The sequence below is a fragment of the Mauremys mutica genome, chromosome 1 (genome assembly GCF_020497125.1).
Source record: "Mauremys mutica isolate MM-2020 ecotype Southern chromosome 1, ASM2049712v1, whole genome shotgun sequence".
NCBI lineage: Eukaryota > Metazoa > Chordata > Testudines > Geoemydidae > Mauremys > Mauremys mutica.
The window spans coordinates 279064032-279088509 of NC_059072.1; positions in this window are offsets into that span (position 1 = coordinate 279064032).

Below are 24478 nucleotides of genomic sequence, written 5' to 3' on the forward strand. Positions count from 1 at the left end.
GGAAGCCTTTGTCTGAGTGAGAACTGTTTTTGAATCTAACAGAAGACAGTCATGTCTCCAAGTTCTCCTGGAGTAGTTTCTACTAATTAATAGTGAGTATTAATTAGAAAGGCGAATTAGTCTTATGATTTGATTTCTATATTTGCGGTTGTGTGGTTGCTAAAGGAAATGCTTTATTCCTGTTTGCTGATATTGCTTTTACTGAGAAAAGGGGGAGAGGGGATTCTCTCCAGAGATTGATAAGGTTATACCCTATGAGTGCCCAGCTTGGATTCATAGAGATTCTGTATTTTCTTTTGTTCTCTTAATAAATTCTTTTCTTTTCTTTGGACTTGGTTAATTCCTTCCCTTGGGGAAATTCAGGGGAAGGGGAGGGGGAAGTGGGCTGCTTCCCTGTGTGTGTGAGATTCAAGGCGTTTGAATCCAGGCACCTCTGTCTCCAGAGCAGGCTGGAGAGAGGGAGGAGGGGGGAGGTTCCTCCTCTGTGAATTGATCTGTGTTCCCAAGGGGGGAAACAGGGGTGTCCCGGCCCACGGAATTGACCGGGTGGTGGCAGCCGAAGGGGAGACCTACCCTAGGATTTTGGGGTGGGGGGAAGACATGCGGGTCCTCACTTTGAAACCGCCCAGTTTCAAGTGAGGGTAGACTCCTGACATGGTGGCAGTGGTGTTTCGGACCCAGAGAGAGAGGCAAGGCTTTTCTACCAGAGGCACTCTGAGGCAGTTTCAGGGTTAGAAGTATTTTCAGTTTTTGCAGGGCTTTCTGTTACAAAGCCTCCTGTGGAGCGATACTTGCGTCCATTGTGATACGAGGTACCACTCAGGATTCCTGAGGTGGGGGGGGAAGTGCTCGACAAAGTACATTCCCATCCAACAGGGAAAACAGGTTTGGGGGGGGGAGACAGAAACCCTCCAGCCAGATTTTTTTTCCCTGTGTCTTTTGAAATCCTCTGAAGCCAGGGAATACAAATCTCTGAGAGGATTTACTACACTTTTCTGCAGGTACTAAGTAGCACCAGCCGGTCCGCTGGGCTTATTAGGAAAATTGTTTTTTTGGAAACAGATTTTCAGCTGGGTTTAGCTGAGGCATAAGGTTTCTAACAGGCTGTGTTAGAAAAGGATTTTTTTCCTTCTTCTTTTCTTTTTTCTCCTTTTTTTTCTTTCTGTCTGCTTAAAAACAGCTAGGAAAGAGGTGCAAGTTTTTCTAGGAGGCTTGTTAGAAAGGACCCCCACTGTGAGGTACTTAGCAAGTGCTAGAAACAGGACAAACCAGTTTTTTTGGTCTTCTCAGTATATCAGCAAACAGCAACTACACATTTGCAAATGAAAAGGTTTTGTTTCTTTTCTATTCAGTCTCTCGGGAATAGAAAGGGTTAGGAATTGGAAAAACCAGTTCACTTACTGCAGAGGGGTGTGGCCTGCACCAAAAAGCAACACCAGCAAGCCACACATAAAATTCACTGACTGCAGAGGGGTGTGGCCAGCACCAGAAGGCACTGTTCCCCATCCCAAGAAATTTCCCACCTACATGGCAGGTGAGGACACTAAGGCCTTCTTCAAAAAGGTTAAAAGGACCTGCCATGGGTACAGCATCCCTGAAGACCAGTACAAGGACTGGTCAGAAAAGTGGACTTTTGCTGTCTATAACAATTATTCCATCCCCATGCTATTGGGGAAAGACTTGGCCAACCATGTGCAGCTGGCCAAGAGTGGGGGAGTGGTCACCTGCGGCCAGGCCAAACAAGCAGGCACTCCCATCCCTGTTCCTGAGCCATCCACCAGGACCCTGTCTGTGTTACCAGAGACCCAGACAGAGGTGGTGAAACCGGATCTCATGCCAACAACTACAGCAGCCATAGTACATCCAGTTCCAGGACCGGAACTGGAAAAGCAACCAGCGGCAGAACCAGCGCCGGCACTGACGCCAGCGCTTGCAACTCCACCGCCAGGGGGCGCCAACGGGCCTAAACTGGCAGAAGCAGCAGACAACTCTACCCAAGAGGCTCAGCCAGAGCCTGATATATCACCTTGTGCACCAGCGGAGAGCGGTTCACAGTCAACGAAAACAACCTCATCACCTACATCGCTTCCAGAGGGACCAAGCCCAAGTCCACAGTCTAAGGAGGAACTGGTGTCTCCCGCCTCAAGGGAACAGTTCCAGACTGAGCAGGAAGCCGATGACAGCCTTAAGAAAGCTTGGGCGGCGGCACGCAGCAACCCACCGCCTCTCAGCTCTTCTACCCAATTCCAGTTTGTTGTAAAACAAGGACTTTTATATAAGGACATTCTTTCTGGTGGACACCAGGAAGGCCAGCATCCTCAAAGACAGTTGGTAGTTCCAACTAAGTACTGGGACAAGCTCTTAAGCTTGGGCCCTGACATCCCAGTGGCCATTCTGGGGTCAACAAAGCAAAAACAGGTTAAAAACATTCCTTCCACTGGGAGGGGATGGGCAAGGACAATGCCAAGTATGTCCGCTCAAATGCATACAAAGTGTTCTTCAGTGTCAAATATCTTGTTGTTTACATACTTAGTAGTATATGTAATAGTGCATGTGTTTTGTTTATCTGTTTATGTTACAGTGCTAGAAGGAAATCACCACCAGTAGTTCCCACTGTTGGCGATTTGGGGGGCGTGTCATAAACAGATAGTTAAGGGTTAAGGTCTGTTTTACCTGTAAAGGGTTAACATGTAGTACCTGGTGACCACCTGACCAGAGGACCAATCAGAGATAAGATTTTTTCAAATCTCGGTGGAGGGAAGCCTTTGTCTGAGTGAGAACTGTTTTTGAATCTAACAGAAGACAGTCATGTCTCCAAGTTCTCCTGGAGTAGTTTCTACTAATTAATAGTGAGTATTAATTAGAAAGGCGAATTAGTCTTATGATTTGATTTCTATATTTGCGGTTGTGTGGTTGCTAAAGGAAATGCTTTATTCCTGTTTGCTGATATTGCTTTTACTGAGAAAAGGGGGAGAGGGGATTCTCTCCAGAGATTGATAAGGTTATACCCTATGAGTGCCCAGCTTGGATTCATAGAGATTCTGTATTTTCTTTTGTTCTCTTAATAAATTCTTTTCTTTTCTTTGGACTTGGTTAATTCCTTCCCTTGGGGAAATTCAGGGGAAGGGGAGGGGGAAGTGGGCTGCTTCCCTGTGTGTGTGAGATTCAAGGCGTTTGAATCCAGGCACCTCTGTCTCCAGAGCAGGCTGGAGAGAGGGAGGAGGGGGGAGGTTCCTCCTCTGTGAATTGATCTGTGTTCCCAAGGGGGGAAACAGGGGTGTCCCGGCCCACGGAATTGACCGGGTGGTGGCAGCCGAAGGGGAGACCTACCCTAGGATTTTGGGGTGGGGGGAAGACATGCGGGTCCTCACTTTGAAACCGCCCAGTTTCAAGTGAGGGTAAAACACTATTAATTGTAGTCTTCCAAGGCTTTATATTAGCGTGCAAACAAATGTTCTGATGTCTGATAGTGTTAGTTTGCGGTTATACACAGCTCCTTTGCCCAGAAAGTAGTAAGTAGGAGACCTTGCTTTCTGCCTTAGTCTCTGGAGTCAATTACTGGGGCAGAATTACTCTCTGGGAACTGTACATTGGTGATGCGATAAGATTCCTGAAATAAAGGATGGTCCTGCATGCTGTTTTATGGCACTTCTGTTCAAGAATGCTGCATGTGTGTAAATAAAAAAAAGTTACACTTAATATATACCCAGGTTCCACATCACTAATTTCTCTTCCAGTGTGAAGCCAAACTGCAGGGTATCAGACATCTGCTACCCTGATTGACAGAGGAAGTGCTCAGATATTATGGAAATGGTGGGGGGTCACATGATTACCCAAAAGCAGCAAAGAGTCTTGTGGCACCTTATAGACTAACAGACATTTGGGATGCATGCATCCGACAAAGTGGATATTCACCCACGAAAGCTCATGCTCCCAAACGTCTGTTAGTCTATAAGGTGCCACAAGACTCTTTGCTGCTTTTACAGATCCAGACTAACATGGCTACCCCTCTGATACATGATTACCCAAGACAAGCAGAAGTCTGCATTGTTTGTGTACTTGCTATATAGCCGCTTCCATTGGCATAAGAAAGTCAAACATCTTCCTCCTCTCTAACAGAACAATTGGAAAGTCTTTTCACCTCAAATAGATATTTTATTTTCTCTTAGCATCCTGTCAAAAAATTTCCCAGGGTCCAGTTGCTTCCTCCTATGTTTTATTTATATCCTTACTCAGCTTCCATGGAAATCCAGGTAGACGTGAACTGGAGGCTAATCAAGAAAACACTTAATTGGGATTTGTTCCTGAGAAATGATTTAACTGAATGATAGTGAATGGTAAAGACTGTTGCTCACTCAGAATACTATTAGCATAAATTCAGCATAACAGAAGCACATTCAACCATGTATTAATGGTTGAAAACAAAAATTTGTTTTTCTGCACATCTCTAAGAAAGGGACATGTCAATGCTAGCATACCTTGTCTTTGCCAATAAAGATAACCATTAGAAAGATGTTTAATATCTCTCTTGTATTTGAATTTTAAATGAAGTAAGCAATGAGAGTAGACAAGAAGCTGGAATGATTCAGGACAACCGTAGGAGTGAGACAAGAATGCACACTAATCACCAGATTTGTCCAACTTCCTATTGGAAGCAGGAGTAGCTGTAGCACTGAGATATGAAATAGGAGGAGCCATATTATGTGGTAGGACACTGCATAATGATTTCCAGAGAGTAACTGAAAAGGTAGACTGAGAAAGCAGAAAATTCAGCACAGAGAAAACAAAAATTATGGCATTTGGAAGACAAGCAAAAATAGTAAAGATCAACATAAAAGACAAACAACTGGAACTATTTGGGGGGAAAAAGTGTTGCCCTGGAGGACTAGTCTCAAAGAATGAGAATGGTGAAGATTACCTAAAAAGAAGAATCAGAATATCCACTACTGCATTTATAAAACTCTGCAAGATCTGGAAGGCTAAAGGCATTTCAATAACAATAAAAGTGTATATGAGTATCTTGTGGATACTGCTGTATTGGTTAGAAAGCTGAAATATGAGGAAAGCTAATGAATTTAAGATCTCAGCTGCAGAAATGAACTGGCTGAGGGGAAAGCTGACAATATCTAAGCTATAGAAAATATGAAGAAATAAGGCTAGGGCAAATAAAACACTGTTACCCAAGATTCAAGAAAGATGACTATGGTGGTTTGGACATGAATGAAGAATGGACCCAGAAAAGATACCATACATGACAATACATACTACAGCACAAGGAACTAGAAATAGAAGACAACTGAGGATGCCTTGGATAGAAATTCATAGAACAGTGGTCCCCAACCTTTTCTGTGGGGTGGGTACTGGATGACTAGCTGCTGCAATTTGGTGGTAGTGCTTCTTGACATTGCCATTTCTTGTCTGGTGGGTGAACATGGATGCCCTGGTGCCTGCAGGCACCACACTGGGGACCCCTGTCATAGAATATCAGGGTTGGAAGGGACCTCAGGAGGTCATCTAAGTCCAACCTCCTACTCAAAGCAGGATCAATCCCCACACTAATTTTTACCCCAGTTCCCTAAATAGCCCCCTCAAGGATTGAACTCACAATTCTGGGTTTAGCAGGCCAATGCTCAAACCACTGAGCTATCCCTTCCTCCCCAAACATGGGAGAAGAATGGCATAGGACAAAAAGGTTTACAGATGAACAAAGCCAAGTTTGTTCTAGTATAATAAACAAAAAAATGAGGGAAAGAACTCAGTTGGCCCCATCCTTGCTATTCAGCTGATGGATGGAAATCAAAGAAGAAAGTAATAATTATCCAGTCTAAAAGCAAGACTGCTGATTTATCTGAAGTGTTTGTAAACTGAAATAGTTTATTCTTTGGTTCACTAGCTATCCAATTACATTTTGATTACTGCAATAAGTTTTTATCCACTAATTCATTCATGCCTCTTCTTGAAATACAGTATGACCTTTAATATTAGACATTATAATTTAATAGATGGAAAGAATTTATGCAATACTAATGTACAATATCATATTAATTACATATTAATTACTTGAAGGAGTCAAAACTCTTCATTCTAGTGATTAGTACAGGGGTAGGCAACCTATGGCACATGTGCCAAAGGCAGCATGCGAGCAGCTTTTCAGTGGCGCTCACACTGCCCGGGTCCTGGCCACCGTCTGGGGGGCTCTGCATTTTAATTTAATTTTAAATGAAGCTTCTTAAACATTTTAAAAACCCTACTTACTTTACATACAGCAATAGTTTAGTTATATATTATAGACATAGAAAGAGACCTTCTAAAAACGTTAACATTTATTACTGGCACGCAAAACCTTAAATTAGAGTGAATAAATGAAGACACGGCACACCACTTCTGAAAGGTTGCCAACTCCTGGATTAGTATTTGCTCACAGGGCAAGTGCAACAAGTTTATTTGCAATAACTAGTCCAATGGACTGCTTGTTTGACCACGTATTACACTCTAATAAGTCTTGATTGAAGAATTTGAGCCTATGCATCTAGTGTTAATATTTTTAAAATGTATATGTTCATGACTAGTGCTGTTAATTTAAAATGCAACTGGTGTCTCCAATTCTGTAAACTGTCACATGTGGGCAAGCCCTATATTCATTGGGAACAGTAATGAATCACTGAAATCAATACTGTAGGTTTTGACATCAATTTAGGTGTAGGAGTCCACCCTCATGGAGCAGCTAGTAGGATTAGGGGTCATTCGCATGCTGATCGTCAGAGCCCTGGGCGCATGGGACCCCAGTAACGAGCGAGTGCTGACAGAATGTGGAAATGGTCAACGCTACACCCGGCTGATGCGGCAACTCATGGTGTCGGACACCATCAGGTGGTCGAGGGACATCTACATAGAACACATCACTGGAAATTGACAATATCAGGAGGAATGAGCTGGAGTGCCAATGAGAAATGCAGTTGGGAAAGTAAGTCAAATACTTTCCTGATGGACTGGTTTTTTCTCTAAATGGACATCCTATCCTAAATTCTTAATTACTGAGGGACAATCTTTACTCATTGATATATTTTGCTTTCCACCACCAACTCTCTGTATGAGTTTTTTCATGAGTAAGGTACCCAAATGCATAGATGCTAACTGTCTAAACTGTATTCTTAAATTCATTCGTCTAAATTTGGGATATTGCAGATTATGCACTATAAGTGTCTTATGACTTTAAAAACAAACTTTGTATTTGTGGATAATCTAAGCACTATACCCAGATGTAAAGACACTCTTTTCTCAACCTGTGCAATAATCATAGTCAACACAATTCCTTATTCTCCAGAGGTCTAGCTGCCTCTCTCTGGATTGCCATTGTTTTAGAGCATTCATAATTTGGCTCACATTTTTTTCTTCTGTAGTAAAAACAAAACAAGCATATATTTGATTTCATGAGTTCAAAAATATACCGTACTTCAACTCCATCTACAGTAAGTGCCTTTGTTGTCCTAATACACACCACATTTTAAAAAAAATGTATTGTTAATAGTAAATTTATGTTGCCATATTAAAAAAACAAAGTCTTGTGGGAAGAACATTGCAAGTTTATTGAAGTGAATTCATTCTCCTTGAACCAAATGAAGTTTAATTTTCATTCAGTAAGAGTAACTATGATGCACTCTCTATTAATGCATCAGGTAATGCATTTGTAAACTTAGGGCATATGGAGTCTAATTCAAAGCCCACTAAAATCATTGAGTGTCTTTTCATTGATTCACAGGGCTTTGGATATGGCCCATAATCAACAAGCAAGCTATTTGTCCAGGAAATTTAGACATAGTTAAAATGGGGCATAACAAATTATGCTGCATCTTTCCTAATAAGGGAACGGGTTATTAAAGTGTGCCTTCATGACGTGCATTTGAGTTGGAATTAGAGCCTGATCTCCTAGAGGGGAGAAGTGGTACGCACCATCTCTTGATGTTTTAAATAGCACTGATGTTTGTTTAATGAAATTGGAATTGTACCTTTCAAATATGCTTTTTCTCTTTACATAAACTTACTTAATGGCTTCTGACAGTGGATTAAACTTCATATATTACATTTTTACCCTCTAAGTTTAACATTGTACAACAGCTTTAAAAATCACATTTCTACAGTTGGTATCAAGAGCACATATCAATAACTACTAGGACTCTATATTTGACTTACTTATTATCTTTCCTGGGGATGTATCATTTGCTAAACATACTCTGAGCAACTGAATAAAAAATACATTCTTGTCCTATTCAAAGAAAAATGTTTAATTCTTCTATCAGCTCTAGTCCTGATGAACACCCAATATAAAGACATTTATTTGATTAGAACAAGCTGAAACAGCCATATGTTTGAAACATCCGCCAGAATAATTGGCCCATGGATGCCGATAACACATAGGCTGTCTTGAAATATCTAGCATCATTTTCAAGTTTAAGATACTTTACCATGTGATAATTTCCCTATGGACCTTCCTAGGATTCTGACTTATTAGTGCACATCAGTGGTGAAATTATTCTTGATGACATTTTTCCATCAGATATCTTCTCATTAAAAGTAGTACAAAAACCATGGCTTTCAGACTCAAATGGAATGTTACTTTAACTGAAAAATTAGGGTCTAGGTCAGGGGTCGGCAACCTCTGGCACGCAGCTCGCCACTGGCCAAGGTTCACCCTCCCAGGCCAATTGGGTCTGCGGGAAGCGGTGCGGGTCAAGGGATGTGCTGGCCACGGCTTCCCGCCACCCCCATTGGCCTGGGACGGCGAACTGCAGCCAGTGGGAGTCATGATCGGCCGAACCTGCTGACGCTGCAAGTAAAGAAACTGGCCTGGCCCACCAGGTGCTTACCCTGGTGAGCCGCGTGCCAGAGGTTGCTGACCCCTGGTCTAGGCACACATTTTTCTGCCTGTATACTAGTCTATATTTCATTACTTACAAAACACTTTTAATAGTTTCCATAATACTAAATGATTCTAGATATTTCTTGTTGGACTGAAAAGCATTGAATAGTGATGGTGGAATTCTAGAAAAGGGGATTCATGAATACTCGTGAAAACTTGGCAAGTTTGCTCCACTAATTTGTGGAATCACATCATTAAAATTATTGCAAGTATTTGAATGATTGCCAGGTTTGGTATTAATGAAAACATTTGAAAGATTAAAGCAGGATTTTGATTATTTTTTTCTGAAATCCATTGTGTAAGATTAACTTTTTTTTGGTCATTATTTTCCTGTTAGAAAAGTTTCAGTAATTGAATATCATCTTATTTACACGACTAAGCATGCATTATGAATACCTAAGAGTCAGAGTGGACAATTATGGTGCTCTGCTCAGAGTACCCAAAACCATAAGTCATTATGTTACCTTAGCAAGAGAGCTTTTCTGCATCTTAGACTTGGACTGAGACAGCTCCTTTCCACACCAGTGTGTCCACCTTATTGGAAGCCTCCTTGAGAATCTGCCAGTCTAATGTTGCCTACCGTGTACCAATCAGTGAAGCCCAGTTCCTGAGTTTCCAGGGACATCTTTCTGCAGTGTCTAGTCCCTCTCACTGGGTACTACCAGATATTATTGCATTTACTTCCTCCAGAGAGACAGTACACACACACATACACACACAAATCAGGACTCAAACATGGGGTGAAACTTTATTTTCCTGATAATTTACTCATGACCATTCAACCATCCTCTAGTTGTCACACCCTAGAATTTCCAGAAAAATTATCCCATTCACTAAAATCTACTATTGTAGAATGGATGCTGGTACAAAGTTATCATGGGCCATACCTTGCCATCAATCTAAAAACATACCAGTTGTTTTTGATCAATTTTTGTGCCTTTCATTAAAAAGTGTAATTATCTAATAAGTCAGATAGACATTTTAACAAACTGAACTAAAATAAATATTATGGAGATAAGATTAATAAAACATTTAGAGGTATTTCTACAGTTAACTGAAATATTCAGGAAAAATTGAATTTTCGTGGGTTTTATGCATCTGCTTACCACCTCTGAAAGAAATTTTTTTTAAAATAAGTCAAAATTGGAAAGTGATATATTTCAAAAGTTTAGTATAGTGACACTAATGAACAAATTAGTTATATTTAAACATTGTATATTAAGGATTCCAGAGAGAGTGGTCCTTATACTGCTGTGTAGATTGAGAAAGAATTGGGAACTTTTATGGAATTTTTCTTGCATCTTAAAGGAAAAAAAGAATTGTGAAGGTATCTTGGAATCAGCAAAAGCTTTTTTTCCCTTTTAAAAAATATAAAATGGTGGCTCTGGAGTTTTCCTTTTTCTTTATATTTTTAAAAGGCTGTTATCAGCAGGAGCATAAAGATAATTAATCTATAAGCTCCCTACATGTGTTTTATTCATAATGAAAAGATGTATATTTTAGAATAGCAACTCAGCAATTTGTTCATTGCTTTTTAAGCTGGGTGGTGGAGGACCCATGAATAATGATAGCTCTCCTGGTTGTCTTTAAATACTTTGTCAGAGTTCAAATATTACACTTAAATTTAATTAAAATCAGCTTGATATAGACACTTATTGGATTAAAAATTGGTTGAGGAAACAAAAAAGCAATGCTAATTGACAAAGTATCAGTTTGGTGGGCAGTATCTGGGCCTGGTGAAGTATCAAAAGGAGAGATGTTATGTTTGGATTGAGAAATCCCACAAGTAGGTCTAAAGAGTATATAACCATGGATTGAAGAGTTAAATGGACTGAAAAATTACAAAATGGGATTCAAATTGGAAAAGTCATCCCAAAACACTGATACTCAATCAAAAGGAGAAGAAACATGAAAATCATCAATGCTGGAAGATGTAGGAGTGAGAGTGGACAGCAAATTAGACATGAGTTTACGGCCAAAAAAAAAAAACAACGCAAATACTGTTTGGAGCTGCCTTTGCTGAGGCATCAAAAGACAGGAACATATAATCTATCTTTACATCAATGTTCCATGCCCACAAATGCAATATTTTGTTCAATTCTGATCCACTTATTAACTGAAAGACAGACAAATTAGAAAGAATTCAAAGAAAAGCAACAAGAATTAGAAAGGTGCAGATAATGCTTTATGAGGAAAGATTTTAAAAGAAGGTGTAAATATTTAATATATTAGTTTGTCATAGAGAAGACTAAAAGGAAAATAATGACCATCTACACTGGAGTTACTCCTGGTTACAGTAGTATTGGTGAGAAAAATTTCAGATCCATGCAGTGTTTGGTTTTTTTTAAAAACATTTGGGGAAATGGTGTAGTACTGTTTGTTTAGCCAATATTGTGATTAGATAATACTATTACATCTTATAATATACGTCTCACTTTTAATATTTTCATGTAAGAATGTGTAGGAGGAAAAGAAAACAAATCTTTCTAGTTCCAATATATATCAAAAGAAGGAGACACTCCAGCAAAGCAATTCTCATCCTCTCTTTAAAGTATCACAGCTATCAAAGTAGATAGTGTAAATTTAACACATGCCCTTTACCCTGGCGTTTTAGATTGAATTGATTTTAAACTTAGCGGGATAGTCTGAATAAAGGTTCTGAGAGAGTGTTAAGTTTGGAGACCATAGAAATCTAGAGATGCAAGCATGCCCAACCAACAATAGGTTCAATCTCCACAGTCTTTACTTTCAGTGTCTTCCCTGGCGCTATTCTTCACAGACATGTATGAAAGCTTATTTGCTGTGCCATGTTACTCAGACAGTGTGCAGATATTAAAAGGTACCCTCAGTTCTTCAGGTTAGAGCAGTGTGACCATAACCTCTCCTTTCAGGGAAGTCTTTTAATTCTCATTCAATTCTTTCTTTTAACTGAGGGGTGACACCTACATCAATAAAGGATAATGTCTTCATGCCCTTATACATAACCTTCCCTTTTTCCTCACTGCCTGTAGCACTCTAGCAGTGTCCCAGGTGTCTGCCAAGGTCAAAATCATAGTCCCTCCTACACTGTTACTCACTGATGGACTCATTGTGGGAATCCTATAGGATTTATTGATGTAGATTAGATTTCTTTCAAGTTATATAACTGAACTATGGATAAAAAAAATCCATGAAAAAGATGGTGTCAACACTTTTTGTTCCCTCTGGAAACCTCAGAAACCTAAGGTTTCTGCTTTGCTGTTAGCTCTCCAAAATTTCAAAATCATCTCTTCGATGCCGGCATACTTTTATCTAAGGATTTAATCTACCCTGGGCTTTTTGCATCAGTTATCCCTTTCCCATTCTATTTCATTATTTGAATTTGAGTAAGCAGTGGTAACTAAATAAGAAATGGACAGAATAATGTTTGACCTTTGATTCTCTTTAGAAGCAAATTAGTGCATTGTCTGAGATGTTAGAGTTTTGATTTTTACTTGTTTTGAATTACTATGACCTTTCAAAGTAGGATGTTAGAGAGTTATTCATACTTTGGTCTCTTCTAGGTTTGTTTAGCATATATAGCTCCATCAGACCTTTGTTATGATGCCATTAATATTAGGTCTGCCTGGAGATCTGTGACAGTTGAAGCCAACCTATTACATCACTGGTTGAACAGTGCCCCATTTTCAGATACAAAATTTCATGGAGTTCCAACTTGAAGATCTGCTTGTATTCAGGGGAAAAACACCACTCCTACAGGCTGGGATGTGACAACATATGTGATCTCTCAGCATCTCTTCACTATAGCAGCTCATGAATCCCTGGACAAGAATGCTACTTGCCCTTTATCATGCAGAAATGATCAGTGCTGCCAGGGTACTGAAAACTACATGTTTGTAGAATGGAAGCATCAGTGGGAAAGAGTTTTACACACTAAGTAAATTCAGGAGTCCATTACTGCATCTGCCTATGTCTACTTGGTCACATATCCTATACCAGGTGCTACAGGCTGCTCTCTGGCTCATCCAACTATGCACTGGATTGGCCTGATATCTCTCCATGCTGTGACTGGGGGGGCAACACTGCAGATGGTAACATGCGGTAGAAGAGTGCCCAACATGTGGAGGGCAGTTTACAACACCTAACCTCTCTTGCTACAGAAGCGATCCTCTGCTTATGGTACATGGACACTGAGCTCCGATATCTGCATTGAAGAAGGTGATAGATATATATTAGTTCTTAAATTGCTTCAATATAGAGAGAATTCAGCAGCTAGAGCTGTTGATCCAAATGGAGCCAGTGGGAGCTGCGATCGGCCGAACCTGCCGACACGGCAGATAAACAAACTGGCCTGGCCCACCAGGGTGCTTACCCTGGCAAGCTGCGTGCCAGAGGTAGACAACCCCTGATAAATAATCAGCATCTGTAGCTTAAAAATAGCTCAGTGGTTGGAACTGAGTCTCATAGAACTTTACTTCTCTTTGGATAAGATAATGGAAAATGTTGATGACTACAACTGAAAAAAGAAAAAGGAAACAAAAAAAACCACAAAAAAACCCCAACCAGTAAGACACAGTTTGCTTTCCACAGAGTAATTTTTTTTCAAAATTCAATTAGTTATTTTTTGTCCCTAATATTAACCCATCCATACAATCCCATCAATTTTGTGGTGTCTTTTCTTTTTGTCCAATCCATTCACATGTAAAGATTATTCTGTTTTCCTCTCAAGCACAGATCATCCTAGAAGCAAGATACCTGAATTCATGCCATAAACCTTGTCATAAGTAGTTAGTTAAGGGTTAAGTTCTACCTGCAAAGGGTTAACACAGACCTGGTGAAACACCTGACCAAAGGACCAATCAGGGAAGAGAATTTGAAAATCCCAGAGAGCGGGAACTTGGGTCTCTGTGTTCTTTGTTCTGTGTTCTTAGCCGTCTGGAAGTACACCAGCTCAGACGCTTAACCAAGCCTGCTCATCTCTCTGAACTAATTTCTTCTATTCAAGCTAGTGAGTATTAGAAGTACTGGGTAATTTCATATGAGAATCCTGTGTCTGCAATTCTGTGTGTTTGTTATTGATTATTCGTAATTTTGCCTGTATTGTTTGTACTGAGGAAAAGGGAGAAATTTCTCCAGGGATTAATAAGATTAGACCCTATGAATGTCCATCTTGGATTCATAGAGATTGTGTATTTTTTCTCTTCTTTTTTTTATTCTTTTAATAAACTCTTTTAAGTTCAGGACCTGGTTAAGTTCCTTACCTGTGGATTCAGGGGAAGGAAGCTAGGCGCCACTCTGTGGAGACAAGGGTTGTCTCCAAGCAGAGAAAGCAGGGAAGGGAAAGGGAAGGAAAGGAATCTTTCTCCCTCTGTGATTTGATCTGTGCTTCCCCGGGAAAGTCTCTGGAAGGAGGAGAGGGAGGGGGGAAGTGGGCTGCTTCCCTGTGTGTAGAGATTCAAGGAGTTTGAATCAAGGTATCTCTCTCTACGGAGCAGGCTGGAGAGAGGGAAGAGAAGGGAGGGGGAAGGTTCCTCCTCTGTGAGTGGATCTGTGTTCCCAGGGAGTGTCTTTGAAGGGAGACAGGGGGGAAACAGAGGGGTGTCTCGATTCACCGAATAATCGAGTGGTGGCAGCGAGAAGGAACCCTACCCTAAGGGTTAGGGTGGGGGGAGAATACCTGCGGGTCCCCATCTTTGAACCCACAAGCTCAAAGTGGGGGTGAGATCCCAGGACAAACCTGAACCCCTTGTAAATTCTAGGTCCCTATTTGCAACTAGCTGTACTTGGATTTCCTACATAATTATCCTAGTGGGTCACAGATGACTATGCAATATACATTGGACAAAAGTGTGACATCAAGTCTTCTCATCCCCCATCACCCTTCTCAGGATGTCTGGGTGACAGACACAGGCACAATGCTTCCTATAACTTGTGGGGAAGCACAGCTGTGGCTCCACCTTTAAAAAGGGCATGCCTCCTGACCAGCGCAGAAGAATAGGCCCTGCACAATGGCCCAGCTCTTGGCCATTCCATTTCAGTTGTAGCCAACAAAATTAGCCCTTCTATTGTGCTCAGCTTTTACAATGGTGCAAGTGAAGGGCAAAAGTGTATGTTGGAAGGGCACAATTTGCAGATCTTTTTGTACAACATATGAATTTTGGTTGATACTATGAAATGTTACTATGAATACTGATATGTCATGAATGCCTCATTATGTGTGTATTACTATGTCCCTGTAACCTTATCTTTGTTAAAATAAATAAAGCTCCTTTCTCTAAGACATGTTTTCTAATGCTTTAATCATTCCTGTGGCTCCTCTCTGAACACTCTCCAATGTATCAACATCCTTCTTAGTCAAATCACAGTTGTTTAAGTACCTTCCTATTGTCCTCAGTCTGGGGAACAAACATTTGATAATCAGCTCTTCAGTTTAGAAAGGAAAGGTATAATATAATTCAATGGCTGGAAGTTGAAGCTAGACAAGGTCAGACTGAAAACACAGTGTAAATATTTAACAGTGATAGTAATTAACTAATGGAACAGTTTACTAAGTGTTGTGGTGGATTCTTTATCACTAGATAGAGATTTTTAATCAAGATTGGATGTTTTCTAAAATATATGCTCTAAGAATTATTTTAGTGAAGTTCTATCACCTGTGTTGTACAAGTGGTCAGACTAGATGGTCACAATGATCCCTTCTGGCCTTGGAATCTATGAGTCTTGAATCTAGCTATGCTAACAAGCAACTGCATTCTCAGGGAAACCAGTTTGTTCTACTCTCTACTGGGAGGGAGTCTGGTGCAGGTTTTGGAGCAGTAGAAAATTACCAAAAAAAACAAAGAAAGCCAGATTTGGGAAGGAGGTATCTAAACAGACATACAGATCCTCACAGAAGGTCTTGAAAGAGAAACACAGGAATGGGAAATGCTGGAAAGAAGAAAGGAAAGCTGAGGAAGATGACTCCATGAGGAAGAAGCAACCCAACATGTAGCAGCCTGTCTGCGATAGGGGACACTTACCTATTTACCTTCCTGAACACAGTTGGTCTCCCAAGGGAGGAGGGAGCTAGCAAGGGACATTGCAGTTAGGCTGTTTATTGTGTTCTATTTGCACTGTATTCTCTTGTGATTAATATGATTAAGTAAAACAGCATTAGTGTTAGACTGTGGCAAAGTAGCTGTCTGTGTTATGTGTTTTAAAATCATCATGGACCTCCTGAAAGAGTTAAACTGTAGGCTAAAGTTTGGAGTAGCTTTCAGATATGATGTGTGTAAACGACTGAGGAGGCTGTTGGGTCAGCACTAAGTCCAGGAGTTAGGCTGCAGGACTGTGAATCCCAGCTCTCAAGGAGCTTTAGAAGGTCTGCACTCCACATGCTTGCCCAAGCACCCTAAGTGTGGAGCAGTTGCTAGACTCCACTCTGGTTCCAGAGGCTTAAAATAATCAGGGATGCAGAGTAGCTAGGATTCCCCTCACAGCAAACAGGGAGGTCCTAGGTGGATCTATGACAAGGGGAAAGAAGGGAAAAGTAGAGAGGCTTCTTCTTTTCCCCTACTTCACTTGCAGGCCCACAGGGACCACACACAATCGAGACTGTTATATTTATGAACAGCATGACATACCCTTCACAATGCATCATAGCACTGGGGATATTTACTTCACTGTAAGATGAATGTTACAAAAAGGCTGCTAAGTGAATCACTACTATAAGCAAGTTCAGATGGGTATCATTAATATGTGCCATTGAAGATAAATGACTTCTGTGTCAATGTGGTAAAGTTCTTAATGTGAAATATCAACATACATGACACAGCAGTCAAATATATAGTTCTAGGCCAGTTTGATTGCCTGCAGGAAACATTTTCACTTTCAGATTAATCAGTTGTGACATTTTGATATGATTTATAGAACAGGTATGCAAGATGCAATTTTAGCTCTAAATTCATGAATATTCTTCAGTTCTTAATCATGGAATATAAAGATGAGGAAGACTATTAGCATAGCTAATTTTTCCCTCTCTGTCTTTTTAAAGTACTAGAATGAAACTAGGCTGACACAAGAGAGTGGTGTGAACTTTGAAGGTGTTGGTTGAATAAGGCCAGGTCTCATAGGAGGCAGGACTTTTGGTGGCCAGATTCAAGACCCTTACTTATGATGAGTAACGGCTTACCTCACAAGTGGTAACACCTTTGCACCACCTTCTTCCTGAGATGCATCAAGACCTAGATTTTAAAAGGTGATATTCTTGAATTTAGAGCTAAAATTGCATATTCAATGTTGCAAGACAGAAGTGATGTAGACAGCTAAATCTCATTTTCAAAACTGACTTGGATACATAAGATCGTATGTATCATTGAAAGTCAATCAATATTTTTTTATTTTCACAGTTGCAGGGGGGAGGAGGGTAATATTGCCAGCAGGCAATATGAACAAACCAAACCAATCTGCATGCCTAGTGGAACTTAAAAAAATACATAAAATGAGGGAAAATGCACAAGGTTTTACAATTTAAGAAGGTCGTCATTATGAATCATGAATAACTGGACATATTCATACTGCAGATGAGGCATACATTTTTAACATGAAGGTAATTACCAGTTAGAACAATTTACCAAGGAGCATGGTGAATTCTCCATTATTTAACTTTTAAAATCAAGAGTGATTTTTTTTTCTAAAAGAAAAAAGTTTTGGAGACTTTCTATGCCCTGTATAATATAGGAGGTCAGAGCAGAAGATCAGAAGGGTCCCTTCTGGTTTTGAAGTCAATACAAATAGCAACTTTAATTAAAAATACTATTTGCCATTAAACGTCAGATCGCTGGTCCATCCAGTCTAGGCCACTGCCCCAGATAGTAGCCAATACCTAACACTGCAGAGAAAGACAATACATCAGACAAATAATTCACTTAGCCAATTGTGCAACAGTGCAAATGGGGGAGGGAGGAATTCCTATTGACCTCTGCAGATAATTAGTTTGCATCTTAAAGCATGATATTTGATTATCTATATCTTAGCTGGCAAAATTACAAATGTTATTCAATTGTCATGAAATCATACAAACATTTTTGAAAATTGTACATATTTGACTTTAAGATCTCATGTGGCAGTTAATTTCACAGGTTTGCTCTGTGTTATCTGCAACAATATTTTCTAACTTGCTCTAAGTTTACAGGTAATTAATTTAATCATGTTTTCTTGCCTTATGAGGCAGGAGGAAAAGGTTTCATTACATCTTTCATAATTTTGCAAACTTCCGTCAAGGACTTCCCATCTCTTCTCCTTTCCAGGCTACATAAACTCAAATTTCCATTATAAACAAGTCTTGTAATAACCTGATTCACCTCATCCACTTTTGGAATTTCTCCGGTGTCTAGCAGAGTGCTAGGAAAGGTTCTCATTTGGACATTTTCAGTCTCATTTCTTTAAGGTAAGGCAACCTAAACTAGACAGAGACCTGTTCCAGAGACCATTGGAGTCTGTCTCAGACGAGGCCATACCCCTCTTTCATATGGAGTCATAACAATATTTTCCATTAAGTTTGATTGTAGATCAGGGGTAGGCAACCTATGGCACATGTGCCGAAGGCGGCATGCGAGCTGATATTCAGTGGCACTCGCACGGCCCGGGTCCTGGCCACCGGTTCGGGGAGATCTGCATTTTAATTTAATTTTAAATGAAGCTTCTTAAACATTTTAAAAACCTTATTTACTTTACATACAACAATGATTTAGTTATATATTATAGACTTATAGAAAGAGACCTTCTAAAAACATTAAAATGTATTACTGGCACGTGAAACCTTAAATTAGAGTGAATAAATGAAGACTTGGCACACCACTTCTGAAAGGTTCCTGACACCTGTTGTAGATTTTGGTACTTAACTGTACTTTGTCCCTTTGATAATGAGATATGGGTAAATTCAAACCTGGCAGAGTACAGATGCTCTACTGAATCCAATCAAGTTGCATCTTTTCACCACATTTGTACTTGGACTAAAATATTTTGCTCTTTTTTTCTCTGGCAGTTAAGGATGTTTAAAATGCTTCCCTTGCTTGCCTTTTTATTTCATTTGTTGAGGCTGCATTGTCTCTATATCGGCTATAAAATATTTCATGAATTTGTTTTTGTTATGGATTCTGTTCTTAATGAGCTGGCAGGGTACACAGAGTCCACAAAAGAAGTTTTTTATGCTTTTGTTAAACACTATGCAGGAAAGTCAGTGATACAGTAGAGTTGTGGTCACAAAGTAGTGACCTCTGCTTTTATCATTAAATTTCCCTGTTAGGGCTCAAACCTGCCAGGTGCTGAGAACTCTGGCTCTGATCCAGCAAAGCACTTTAGCATATGGAATTACTCAGGTATCAATGGGACTTTGTGTTCAGTATGGGCTTGAGTGCTTTCCTGGAATAGGGTCAAAGTACTCAGTACCCTGCAGCATCAAACACTGAAAAATAAATCTCATATTCACTGTATCCCAGTTCATTACAACCACTCCCTTATGACACTAACAATGTTTTGTTTGATAAAGTGCTGATTACCTTCATGTAACAAAGAATTGTATGTAACTATATTTACAGGGAAATTATTTCTCTAGTCTTCTCCTTTTGACTAAAACCTTGACTAGTATAAAATGTGTCTTAGAATGCATAACCTATTCCAATAATCTAGTGTAGACAAGGCATACAAAGTTTAGCACATATTAAAGGTAAAGGCTATGGAGGAGACCTGACATTAACCAACTTAACACATGATAAAGTGCACACAGCCTGTCTGCACTGACTTTTAACATGTTAGAACATGTGGATGTAGAACACAGGCAGAAACTGCACATAATTCTTTCCGACTGAATTGCTTCTTAGGCAGCAGACAGATGTTACAGGTTAAAATATCCAGCTTGTATAAATAAATGAACTGCAAAGACATTTCTCTAAGTTGTAACTTATCTCTAATATTCAGTTAAGCTGAAGTCTTAGAACTATGTTATAGAGCCACCTGAGTGATATCCATTACATGTTAGGGGTCGCTGCTTCCTCCTAGTGCCTACACAGATAAAAATTATCTGACGTCTTATTCTCATCCCATATATGCATTGTTGTAAGTGCTCACAGCCAAGTATTCCGACCTGCATGTAGTTCAATCCATAGACACGAGAAGCCTGGACAAAAGGAACACAGACTTCTATTTTGCAGGAAAAAAAGGACAAAATCATCACTAGGATGCCTTTATCTGAAGAGTTACCTGTTTGGTTTTGGTAATATGCTTTCGTGAGAACATCATTAGTTGCTCTTGTTGCCCATCCTGTTAGATCTTTTTGTTGAGACTTCAAGGACATTGTAAACTTAGCACAGATTGGGTTCCTAAATCTAGTGTTTTCTGGATCAGCACAATTCTTTGCAGACGTCTATCTCACAGTTTAGTGCTCCTGTTATACTTTGTGGAGTACCTACTCCAAAATCTATAATGGTGTCCACTTCAGTCCTTTGTGCCTTAGGAAATTGCTCTCATCCATTAAATCAATTTATATAGTCTTCAGATAAGTCACTGGGTTTAACATGTTTTATTAACACTGAATCTGGGTTTTTCTTTTGTGCTTTATATTGGCATCATACTAAAAATCCAATTACCCTCAAATCTTATTAAAAATGAAGCAAAACAAAAACAAAAAGACACCTATTTAATTATATAATAATGAGCTATTAGTTTACCCATAAATATTTTATATTTCCTACAAAGGAGGATATGATACACAGTTTCCTTCATTCCAGCAACAGTACCTTGAAGGACAGCAATTAAACACCTTTGTATCATTATTTCGTCTCTATTCACTCTCATCTTTGTTCACTTTAATCATACAGGAGCTAATGAACTGACATTCCACTAGACCCAGGTCTAATTCCCTTACAAAGATAGATAGATTAAATGATGGACAGGGGGATGCAGGGATGCAGGCCAGTATGGAATAAACTGCAGTGAAGAGAACAGGCTAGAATGGTTGCTCACAGATTGCTCCTTAGTATTTTTTCCACATAATCAGATGAGAAGATCACCTTTAAGGATTACCCATACTAATGATGGGACCGGGATTTCACACATTCATCTTCAAATGAATAATAATTTACAGATGTATTTTCCATTGCAATGCCACAGATTACGAGGAACTTTCTAGGATGATCTGAAGGTCACTAATATAAATGGAAGTCTTTCTATTCCTTGGGCTTTGGATAAGGCTATTCAGTGACTATCTTACAATATATTGGAGGAGTTTAAAATCAAATATATCTGTGGCCTTGGAAAGATTAGACAGAGAGTGGTGGAGGGGAGGGGGAGATAATCCTTGATTGGGCACAATGACCAGAATTCTGCCATTTACTAGACACTATCAGGAACTGTGGATATTCATCTGAGAGCAAAATATGCCCCATGCTAGAGAAGCTTCATTGGTATTAGAATAAATGACACATAGAAGAACTGAACTGATTCTCCTGCACAAAGCTGAATGGAACAAGAAGAAGGAAAACTCGTGGCAATGATCTTTTTGTTCTTGGTCTGGAGGGTTGGTGCTCTTTTTGCATGAAATGGTCACTTGCAAGAAGCAATGGAGTTCAGCAAATTGGGCACTCAACTGACTTTTAATAACCAACTGATAGGAATCTACTGCGTGACTCTAGGCAAGTCACTTCATTTCTATTCCATTTGCAAAATGTAGAGTATACTTACCATCCTTTGCAAAGTTCTTTCAGATCTACAAATTAAAAGTTCCATAAAAAAGTAAATCTAAAATTGCTTACTGACTACAAAAATACTGTCATAGATAAGCCAGGGATGTACACTGGTGAAATCAAATACTGAAACTATATCATTCTAAGGACAACATATAGACTGTGCTAAAGTTTTAATACTGAAGCTGCAACATTCTCACTATTATTTTGTCTTTGAATGGTTCATTTAGACTGCAAGTTCTTCAGGGCAAGGAACTTATTTATTTGTGCTAGGCACTTTCAAGACAAGTTTACCACTAAACAAAAAAAGTAAGCAAAAATAAAGGTTGTGGATGCATGTTATTGTTAATATAAGGATATGATGAAATTCAAGCCATATGATTGCTTCAGTGATGGGGAGGAAATGAAGAAATAATTGGAAAGTGCATTTACACATTCTACAAATAGCAGGAGTTATTCTGTGAATGGTAATAAATGGGAAAAAATGAGTATACTTAAATTGAACATGGCATAACATCCATAGTCAGCTATTTCTGGTGCTATCTATTGTCACCCAGAAAAATATTTATTAGAAGAGATTTATGTAATACTGAAAAAATTACTAGGACAGCTCATCAAGCTGTGTCATCCTAGTCAGTATCTACAGAATCTGTACTCTTTAAAAAGCGAATAGTTACACAGTATCCTCTTAGACCTATTAGAAAATTAGCTTCCTGTTGTTCTTAACTTTGGCAAATACCGTGAAATTAAGTTTGTCCAGGGACATCTGTCTTCATTATATAAATGTATTTATAATAAATAATGAATAAACCATCCCTTCCAGGAAGGAAACGAATAGTGACACATTCGTTTATTTTGATTGCAGTGTGTCATGAAGACGACTCACTAGATAGAAACACAAGTTGAAAATATTCTATTTCTTGAAAGTTGGACAGTTCTCTTTATTATAAGAAGAAAATAGGTTTGCATTTGTATCCTTTCAGTTGTTATAAACAAAGGGTGAAATTCACCTGGTTAGAAGGCAGAACAAGGCCTATACACCATGCAAGTCCTACGTAAGTCTGTCCAAAAAGAGATTACCTAGCACAAAGATGTGCTAGTTCTCTACACATGAATTAATTTCACCCCAAATTTCTATTGCCTTAAGTATTTTTCACAGAGAGTGTTCATAAGGTTTTGCTTGCCCTTATGAAAGTACAAATAGTACATGTATATGCCAGAGCAAGTTCAGTGTCTCTAGGTACTACTAGTAAAGTTAATGTTTATTATTTGTTTAAACTTTTGGGAAAATCTGGAGTTCATAAGCAGGTTGGGCAACTGTCATAAGCTAGAAAACAGAAAGACCACAAACTCTGGCAAGTAAGAAATATAATAAGGAAGACCAAGAAAGAATTTGAGAAGCAATTTTCTAAAGATGCAAAGACTGAGAGTAAATATGTATGTCAGTAGAGGGAAGCCTGCCAAAAGTCAGTGGGGCCACTAGATGACAAAAGGTACTAAAGGAGCACTCAGAGAAAGACACGGCAATTTCAGAGAAGCTAAATTAATTATTTGCTTTGGCCATCACTGCAGAGGATGTGTGGGAGATACCCAAAAGGAATACTACTGATGTGGGTGACAAATCTGAAATACTGTCCCACAATGATGTGGCAACAGAAAAAGTTTTGGAATTAAAACAAACAAACAAACACAAACCAAACTGATAATTTATACAGTAATAAGTTCTTAGCACCAGATGATACCTAAGAGTTCTGAAGGAACTCATATTTGAAACTGCAAAAACTATTAACTGTAGTATGTAACCAATGTATCACTGAAGTCAGCCTCTGCACCAGATGACTAGAAAGTACCTAATGAAATGCAATGACAATTTTCAAAAGAGGTTCCAGAGGAAATCCTGGCAGTTACAGGCTGGTAAGCTTATCTTCAGTTCCAAGAAAATTGGTAGAAACTGCTGTAAAACAGAATTATCAGACACATAGATAAATATATTTGTTGGAGAAGAATCAATATGGCTTTTGTAAAGGGAAGTCATACCTCATTAATCTATTGGAGTTCTTGGAGGGCATCAACAAGTATCTGCATAAGAGTGGTCCACAAAATATGGTGTACTTGGACTTTCAGAAAGCCTTTGACAGTCCTTCAGCAAAGGTTATTAAGGAAACTAGGTAGCCATGTTCTAAGAGGAAAGGTCCTCTCATAGATCAGTAACTGGTTAAGAGAGGAACCAAAGGGTATGAATAGACGTTCAACTTTCACAGTGGACAGAGGTGAATAGTGCGGATGCCGAAGGATCTGTACTGGGACCGGTATTGTTCAACATATTCATTAATGATCTAGAAAAGGGAGGTGAACATTGAGGTGGCAAAGTTTTCAGATACTAAGTTACTCAAGATAAATCCAAAGCAGACTCCAAAGATTCACAGAGGGAATATCACTAAATGGGGTGACTGGACAACAAAAAGGCTGATGGAATTCAATTTTAATAAGTACAAAATAATGCACATTAGAAAAAAAATACCAAGTATACATATACAATGATGGGCTCTAAATTATCTGTTACCACCCAGAGTTGGAGTTGCCATGGCTAATTCTCTGAAAACCTTTGTTCAATGCACGGTAGCAGTCAAAATGGCTAATAGTATGTTAGGAACTATAGGAAAGAAATAGAAAATAAAACAGATGATCCCACACCTTGAATGCTGTGTCCAGTTTTGGTCTCCACATCTCAAAAAAGATATAGCGGAACTGGAAAAAGGTTCAGAGAAGGGCAACAAAGATGATCAAGGGTATGGAGCAACTTTCCTACAAAGAAAGACTAAAAATATTAGGGCTGTTCAGTTGAGCAACGAGACTAAGGAGG